The sequence below is a fragment of the Bombus affinis genome, chromosome 12 (assembly GCF_024516045.1).
Source record: "Bombus affinis isolate iyBomAffi1 chromosome 12, iyBomAffi1.2, whole genome shotgun sequence".
NCBI classification, from domain to species: Eukaryota; Metazoa; Arthropoda; class Insecta; order Hymenoptera; family Apidae; genus Bombus; species Bombus affinis.
The window spans coordinates 245,706-255,021 of NC_066355.1; the positions used below are offsets into that span (position 1 = coordinate 245,706).

Here is a 9,316-nt window from a genome sequence, read left to right on the forward strand (position 1 = left end):
ACCCAGTGTAGTTGTTCGTATACACTCAAACCTAACCACCTCTATTCTCGTAATAGAAATAGGGAATCAATCAGTTCGTGGCGTCGATTGTTTAATCGTAACGAGAATTTACGTCTCTCGTTGACGCGTTATCTCGCGATCGCGTCTCTCCGCGAACGGTTGAAACACTCTACATCTTTTTTTTAGTTTTTTTAGTTTCCTCAAGCACTGAATTTTTCACACACAACTAAATTATTAACTTGTGTTATATTTACTAAATTTAGTTTTCTAGTTTATTACCCAAATTCTAGTTAACTGTAAATTTCAATGTTTATAATAAATAATTAAAAATAACTAAAAAATAACGCTCTTGAATCATTTAATCTCGTGCAAAAGAATTACTATAACTTATTACGATTTGCGCTTCGAATAGTCAATCAACAGAGTTCAGTCTAACGAAAAAGTATTCCGTCCACAGCGATCGTCAGCGCTAGACGCGCGCCGTCCGTACGGACGGCATAGGCCGCGAGTATTTAGCACTCAAAGGGTTAAAGAAACATAAGTGTGTGCAAAAATGAGAATGATGTATAATATGTGGCGTAATAGTCGTGTAATACCAAAACATTTTTTTTCTCGATGCTTAGGTTATAGATTATTAAAAGTTGATTGTTAAAGAAAGTAAAGTAGATTGAGTAAATAAAAAAAAGAAAAAAAAAAAAAAGAAAAGGAAAAGCCAACACCACACGGAGTTCCCAGGCGGTCACCCATCCAAGTACTATCCGTGCCCAGCGCTGCTTAACTTTCGTGATCGGACGAGAACGAGTGCTCTCAACGCGGTATGAGCGTTGGCTGAAACAAGTAGTTTTGTCATTCAACATTAATATGCAATAGACTATTTAAGAGGACATAAGAATGTGCGTGGAGATGAACGTATTTGAATCCAGATGTCTAAAAGTTTACCTGCCTCCGTTTTCAAATACTAGGTTTTGTCGAAAACAAAACACGCTTCTCTTTCACGACTGATCTCTATTAAGAGAATTCTTTTCGTTTCTTTTTGTCACCTCTCAATATCCCCAATATACGCATGCCTTCGTTAAACGTCCACGACCGTGGTCACGTACGCCTTCTTCAGAGTATTTGGCGGAAAGACTGTAGGGGTATCGATGACTCATTAGGCCTGTCGGCACTTACGTTTCGTCGGTCTCTCGTATCTGTCTATCAACGGTGGTGTACTATGTATCGACGAAACCATTGGAAAGTTCTTTGTTGTTGAGTGTGTAAAGTCAGTCGGCATCAGCGACCAGGCCACACACCGCGGGCAATATGGCAGCCAGATGTCTGCACATCCTTGGCGCGTACCTCCATGGTCTTAAGGATCCACCGTGGGTCTTGGCATTTTCACAGTTAAGCTCCTTCAGAGCAAACAAGTATCTTTCGTTTCAGGTTACCTTTTACATTTATTGTTTACTACGGATTAACACGGGAAAGTTGGTTTTTATCACGTTCTTCGTATCTTCCGTTAACAACTTTCTCTCGAGAAACATACATGGAGACATCCTGTTATCGATGTAATGACTCTTTTAATATTTTCTCGTATTTCCCGAACTTGTTAAAATACTTATTCAATTTTCTGACGAAGTATTCCGATAATCGGTAGGTGTCTTGTATACAGTAGATTTCAAGTAATTCCACAAGAAAAAATCTAATTCATTTTCAGCATCTTTTATAAAAATAGTCAAAGACGAGATGGTAGAACACAGAATTCGCTACATCTCGTAAACGAAATAAAACAAAATATATATTGATATAAGTAGTTTTTATTGTTTTTGGATACTGAATTCATCTTTTAAATATTGCTCATTTATTATAAAACACCCTGTATATCCCGAAAAGGTTTCTGGGGAAAATAGATACTAACCCAAACCAAAACCAAACTGGCTTACTTAGAAATTACACGCTATAATCGACCGTTCTATGCAAGTATCCCTCTGCAAACAGTGAATCCTACAACTTGAAACTTGCATTTTCGGATTCTACGCATCGGAAACTATAACATTCCATATGGAAAAGTTAATAATTTTTGATCGTCCGAAAGCAGCCCTCTTTTCTGATGAAAAACGGTTCTAAGGATAAGATCACCCACATTCCAAAGAAATCTTGACTTTTCGTACCATCGTAAATATTGGAGAAACTATATGAGATATAGTAAGGAAGTTCAATTGAAACTTGTTGTGCTTTTTATGGCCTATATTGTGTATGTGAAAAACGTATGCCTGTCTAGTATACCTGTGTCATCCGCGAATGTTAGTACTGTGCTATTGGTAGTTGTTGGTATGTTCGCCGTGTATAATCTGTATAGTATTGGCCCTAGGACGCTTCCTTGTGGTACCCCTGCCTTGATGTATTTAACTTCAGAATATGTGTCCTTGATTTTTATTACAAAGGTTCTGCTGCTTAGGTAGGATTTTATTAATTGGTGTATTTGCTCCTAATTGTTTGTAGTAGACTTTCATGGTTAATTTTGTCAAATGCTTTCTCTATGTCCATAAAGAGGGCTGTACAGTATTGCTTGTTTTCTAGTGCTATTATTATTTCGTTGATAAGCCTGTGCATTTGCTCTAACGTGGAGTGTTTGTTTCTGAATCCAAATTGGTGTTCCGGTATTAATTTTTTTATCTCTATTATTGGTTTTATGCGGTTATATATTATTTTTTCCAGTATTTTGAAAAATACTGGAAGCAGTGATATTGGTTTGTAAGATGCAGTTTGGTGGTGTGTATATATTCCTTATTAACTTGGCTGTGTAAATGGTGTTTGATATCGTTTTTGACTATCACTGCGGTCCCTCCGTGCGCTTTTCCTGAGGGGTGTTTGGTACTATATATGGTGTTGTATGGTATTTTCATGTAGTTTTTTTGTAGTGAAGTGTGTTTCTGAGACAAGTAGTATGTCTATATTGTTATTGTATATGAATGTTTTAATTTCAAGGATCCGTTGTTGTAGGCCGTTTGAGTTCCAGGCTGCTATTTTCAACGTGTCCATTTTTATTTTTCGCTTAGTACGTTTGTAAGCAGTTGTAGTATGACTGTGATTTGTTTCTTTCTTTTTTTTTTATTTATTAGAATATTTACAATCAATTCTCGTTGAGAATTTTCAGTAACTTAGTTTGGCGTGATACAATGACATGGATTATAATAGCTTTATATTGTTGATTCTAGTAGGACTAAGGATTTAATCTAGTGGATATTTTCTTTTTAGTCTGCGGATCTGGTCCGTCGTGTCCAGTAGTTGCGTGACTAGTGGGTTGTGGTGGTTGTTGACTCTTGTGTTATATCTGCTTCTGGACTTGTGTATTTCATCTTTGACTGTAGGTATCTTGAGGTCTCGGTGGATTGTTTCGTTGGTAACATACCAGGGTGCATTTAATAGAGATCTTAGCGTTTTCGATTGGAAGCGTTGGAGTATTTCAATGTTGGAGTTACTTGCTGTTCCCCATAGTTGAATTCCGTAGGTCCAGACAGGTTTTATTACGGCCTTGTAGAGGGTTATTTTGTTCTGTATGTTTAGTTTGGAGCGTCGGCCCGTGAGCCAATAGAATTTTCTTAGTTTTTCCTTTAGTTGCTTTGTTTTTTCCGAGATATGTTTTTCCCAAGTTAGCCTCCTGTCCAGGGTCATGCCCAGGTATCTTACGGAGTCCTTGCTTGGGATTATTGTGTTGTTAATGGTGACCTGGGGGCAGGTTTGTTTTCGGAGCGTGAAGGTTACATGGGAGGATTTTTTTTCGTTTATTTTAAAACCCCATTTTTGGAACCACTTTTCCATGGAGTCGAGACTTCGCTGGAGAGTGGATGAGGCAATTGCCGGGTCTGCGTGGGTAGCTAATAGTGCTGTGTCGTCGGCAAATGTTGCTATTGTTACCTCGTTTGATATGGGTAAGTCGGCAGTGTAGATGGAGAATAGTAGGGGTCCGAGGACACTACCTTGCGGTATGCCGGATTCTATTGGGAATGTTGCGGAAGTGGCGCCTAGACATTTAACTATGAATTGTCTGTTGGTAAGGTAGGTTTTTAAGATGGAGTAGTGTGGGTGGGGTAGGATTTTTTTAAGCTTGTAGAGTAGCCCTTCATGCCATACTTTATCGAATGCCTGTTGGATGTCTAGGAATACGGCTGAGCAGTATTTTTTTTTTCAAGGGTTTGGCTGATCATGTGGGTTATGCGGTGGATTTGCTCTACTGTTGAGTGTTGTTTTCGGAAGCCGAATTGGTGATCTGGGAGAGTTTTCAATTCTTTTAGGAGTGGAAGGAGACGATTCGTGAGCATCCTCTCGAATAGTTTAGACAGGGTAGGTAAGAGACTGATTGGGCGATGGGAGCTGGCTTCATATATTGGTTTACCGGGTTTGGGGATGAGGGTGATTAGTGAGATTTTCCACGCCTTAGGAAAGTGTTCAAGGCGGAGGATGGCGTTGAAGATTGATGCGATGAGTGCGATCCCTTTTATGGGGAGTTCCTTGATTGCTTTATTTCCTATTAGGTCGTGACCTGCTGCTTTCTTGGGGTTTAGGCGACTGATTGCTTCTATGATCTCTGCAGAAGTGAAGGGTTGAATAGGAGGGGACATTTGGAAGGGAGTGTGCAGGTTTTCGGTGACGTCCGCTGCAGCTATGGAGGAATGGGGTTGGAATACTTCAGTCAAGTGTTTAGCAAATAGGTTGGCTTTTTCTATAGGGCTACGCGCCCATCCACCCTGCGGGTGGCGGATTGGAGGTATTATTTGTGGGGGGCGCGTGAGTTTCCTGGAGGCTTTCCATAGTGAGTAGTTTGAGTCGCCTGTGGGGGACAGGCTGGCGAGATATTTGTGAAAACGGTCATTATTGTAGTTCTTTATGGTTTTGGATAGTTTTCTAGTTGCGTTGTTTAGTTTGCGTTTGTCCTCCGGTGTTCTATGGGTCTGCCATATCCTTCTTAGTCTACGTTTTTCTGCTATTTTTTTTAATATGTACTGGGGGTATTCGTGATTGCTGATGGACGTTTTTGCCGGTGTGGAGACGCGGATAGCGTTTATTATGCTCGCATTCAGGTATTCCGTGGCTGCTTCGATTTCGTCATTGGTTTTTAGTGAGGTTGAGGCTGAAGTTGAGCGGGTAAAGACTTCTCTAAAGAGCTGCCAGTTGGTGTGTTGGTTATGAATGGAGCCATTAGGTGTATTCTCGATGATAGTTGAACTGACTGTTATTATCACGGGGGAATGGTCAGAGGAGAGATCAGCCGAGGAATTGATTTGGACGTGTCTTGGCGAGATATTTTTAGTTATGAAGAAATCAAGGAGATCGGGTATTTTGTTTGTGTCGGTGGGCCAGTGTGTGGGTTCGTATGTGGTAAGGTAGTTGAGGTTGTTGGTTATTATGCTGTTGAGGAGGTTTTTGCCTCTTACTGTAACCAGTCTGCTACCCCATTGGGTGTGTTTAGCGTTGTAGTCTCCTCCGGCTATGTATCTGTTGCCCAGGGTGTCCAGGAAGTGGTCGAAGTCTTCTTTGGCGATGGAGTGTCTGGGAGGACAGTATACAGCTGAGGTGGTGATTGTACCATGATAGTCTTCTATTGCTACGTTTGTTGCTTGGTGGTAGTCTTTCTGGAATGGTGGAAGTTCGTAGTGCTTGATGTTTGCTTTGATTATGATTCCGGTGCCGCCGTGGGCCTTTCCGCTGGGGTGTTGGGTATGGTAGAACTTGTATCCGTTTATGTTCAGGTAGTTTTTGTCGGTGAAGTGGGTTTCAGATATGAGCATTATGTCGATTAGCTGGTGTTTTAGGAAGAGTTCTAGCTCAAGTTTGCGTTGCGCTAGACCATTGGCATTCCACAGAGCTATGCGTCTTGGTTTTATTTTGTGTCTGGGCGTATTAATTTATCCATGATGAGTGTTAATAGCGATAGCAAATTGTTTATTTGCTCTGATTGTTTCTCTATTAGCTTTTCAAGTCTAGAGACGTTGTCTGTGTTAGGTGAGGTGGGGGCACTATTTTGGGGAGGATCCCTGTGGCTATTTGGTGTATTTTGAGTGCCTTGTACCGCTTGGGCATAGGAGTTTGAGGGAGTGGTGAGTTTGATAGGGCTGGGTGTTTGATTGGTTGGGGGGATTGGGATAACGGTGGATTTCGGCGAGCTGGGTGTTTGGTAATTTTCCTCTTTTGTTCTAAGTTTGGGGTATTTGCTTGAGTACAGAGTTTTGTAGGCTGAGCAGCCTTTGTAGTTGGCAGGATGATCACCTTGACAGTGGATGCACTTCGCTGGGGTTTCCGGTGATTTCCTGCACTGGTCGGTGGTGTGTGTACCTGCACATTTGACGCAGCGGAAGGTGTGGTTGCAGTATTTCTGTGTGTGCCCATATCTTTGGCACCTTTTGCATTGGACTATCTCCTTTTTGGTTTGCGGTGGTTCGAATTTAACGATGGCGTTCATTAGGCGACTGATATTGTAGATTTCCTTGTTGTTTGGTTTCTGTTTTAAATCGATGAAAAATAGGGATAGCGGGTCTTTTGTGACTCTATGCCTTATGTTGCTGACATTGGTGACTTCGTGGCCGAGTTTCGATAGTTCTATTTTTAGTTCGTCGATGTCTGCGGAGTGGTGGATGTTTCGTAGCACCACCCGAAAAGGTCTTTCTTCTTTGAGTTGGTAGGTGTGGAAGTTGGCGTTCAGGGCCCTGAGTGGCTTGGTGAGCTTTCTGTAAGCTTCTGGATTCGTCGGCAGGATTTTTACTTGATTGTTGGTTATCTTCAGGTTATAGTCCTCCTTGGAGATGTCTCTCTCTAGGGACTTGGTCATTGTCTGGATGTCGATGACATCATTAACAAATATTGGTGGGGGAGGGGGGCTTCTCTGTGCTTGTTGGTTTGGTGGCGGGCCTGCGATTTCTATGGCGTCGTTTGAGGATTCTAGTATTGCGAACCTGTTGTGGGTGTTGAATTGTGTTGTTTGCTGTTGGTTTGAGTTTGTATTTGGTGATTCAATTTTACGTTTTTTCGCCTTATTGGCGTCGTTGGCGCGTGGGGATCTGCTGCACTTCTGCCACGGGGGGAGTAGTGCGGGGTAGTTGTAAGTTTGCACAGGCGAGCCTGGTCGTGATTGTTGGGCCATCATCGAGCTAGCTATTTCAATATGAATAACTAGTCGTGAGGCTATGCGTCAGGGATCGAGTTGGGGTTAGGTGCGTAGGCTTTTCTTCTCTCTGGCGGATAGGAAACACTTGGGAAGATAGGAGCACGTTGTGTTCACTTTCGACGGTTGGGTGACACGTGTTGCTTTCGAACTTCACTGTGCACTAGAGACACGTCTGTACGCTTCGGCACTCAACAGCGAACTGACTGTGATTTGTTGCGTTTGCTGTCTGAGAACTGCGTTTTGTTCGCTTATCATTTTAGTTAGCATTTCGGTGTTTTTGATGGATTGTTTGAAAAGTTCCTTGATTTCTGTAGTGTCGTTGCTAATGTTGTTGTGATATTGGTTGTCAGAGGGTGGCGTTTGGCTGATTACTTGCGCGTAACTTCGGCTACCAAAGGTGTGGGTGTTACTGTAGTTAGTGTTCATTGCATGCTGTGAATTTGGTGTTGTCTCAGATTTTGTGCTGTCCTGTTGCGCTTGTAAGTTATTGTATGTCCTGTTTCGTAGCGGTGGAAACAGTTTACGTTGTAATTGTTTCCTGATTTCACACCCTTTATTGCTTGCTGGGTGGTTTCAGTTACAGTTATAGCATCTAACTTCTTCTATTTTTCCTGGTAATCGACAGTGTATTGTTAAATCATTTTTTGCACATTTAACACATGCAGGGCTTCTGTTACAATAATTTTTTGTGTGGCCGTATTGTTGGCATCGCATGCATTGTGGTATATCTTTTTTGTAGCCTGGTGGTTCCACTGTTACTATTGTGTTTAGAATTTTTTTGATTTCATAACTTTCTTTGTTATTGGTTCTGGGTTCAAGTTCTATTAAGAATAATGGTAGCGGTTCCTTCGTATCGTATCTTGTTATATTGTTTATTGCTCTTGTTTGATGGCCAATTTTTGCCAATTCATCACTTAATTTTTTTGTGTTGATTTTTGGATGCAAACCTCTTATAACTATTTTGATATATAGCATTTTTTCCCTTTAATGCTTTTATTATTTTCCTATAAATTTCTAGGGCGTTTGTTTGAATTTTTACTTGTTCTAATTTTGTTTGTTTTATTGTGTAGTTATCCTTCCCGACTATATTGCTTAGTAGAGTAATAAGCGGGTCTATTATTTGGGCCTCATCAAATATTGGTGGTGGTTTTGCAATGTGAGTTGAATGAGTTGTGGTTTCACTTGTCGGGTCAGCGTCTATTTCTTTCGTTAGTGAGCCGGAAATTTCTTAAGGTAAGGAGTTTCTTAATAGTAATTCTTGCAGCTATCGCTGCTTTTCTGTATTTAGGTTTCCTGCGGCACTTGTGCCTGGAGTTATTTTACGGTTTTTGTTGGAAGTTACCACCTTCCGGCTTTCATCCTGGTGGGTTAGTTCGTTGTTGATTTTATTCTCCTCATTATTTTGTGATGTTTCCATTTCTATTTCATTTATAGCTGAGCACTCCTGATCTTCGTTTAGTGATTTTTAGATTTGTTGTATTTGTAGCTCTGTTTATGAAATATGTTTCACCTTTGGTTGTTATTTTTATTGGTGGTATTTGCTGTTGCATTTTCCACCATTTGGCGATAGGCGTTGTCGTTAGTCACTTTATTTTCATCAATTGACGCACTTTCACTGGAGCACTGTTTCACACGTTCGTTTAGCTCGACTGCTTGGGCAGAACTCGTTATAAAAAGTTAGAAAAAAGGACATACGGAGGGACCTGGGAATCCCAACGGTCAAGGAAGCAATCAGCAGCTACGCGGATAGATACAAGGCAAGAATAGCAACACACCCAAACCGGCTAGCAGCGGAAACGATCAACACTTTGAATATAGAAAGAAGGCGAAAAAGGAAACACCCAGCAGAGCTCACAAAGGATATAACCTATCAAACGTAAGGATGGTATCCCGCTGGGGTTAGTCACCCACATGATAATAATACCTCTAAAAAATTCTTCCAAATGTCCAAATGAACAAATTGAGAATGTAAAGAAATAAATAAAAAGAAAGAAAAAAAAACTTTATAAAATATGTAATTTATTATAGCTTGTAATTTGTTATAAAGAAAAAGATAAAAATTAACGTGAAACTGTATAATCGTTAGTGTTAATTATAGCAAATTGTTCGATCGTTCGCGGAGAGACGCGATCGCTAGGAAGCGCGTCAACGGGAGTCGTAAATTCCCGTTACGAT

General features: G+C 40.9%; 1 non-coding gene across 1 annotated transcript; it reads right to left on the reverse strand.

Annotated features, from left to right (window-relative positions):
• Nucleotides 1–710: 710 nt before the first annotated feature.
• On the reverse strand, nucleotides 711–829 carry LOC126922883 (5S ribosomal RNA). The gene has a single exon (XR_007712985.1). It is a non-coding gene; the product is annotated as a 5S ribosomal RNA (ribosomal RNA).
• Between the last annotated feature and the right edge of the window lie 8,487 nt (nucleotides 830–9,316).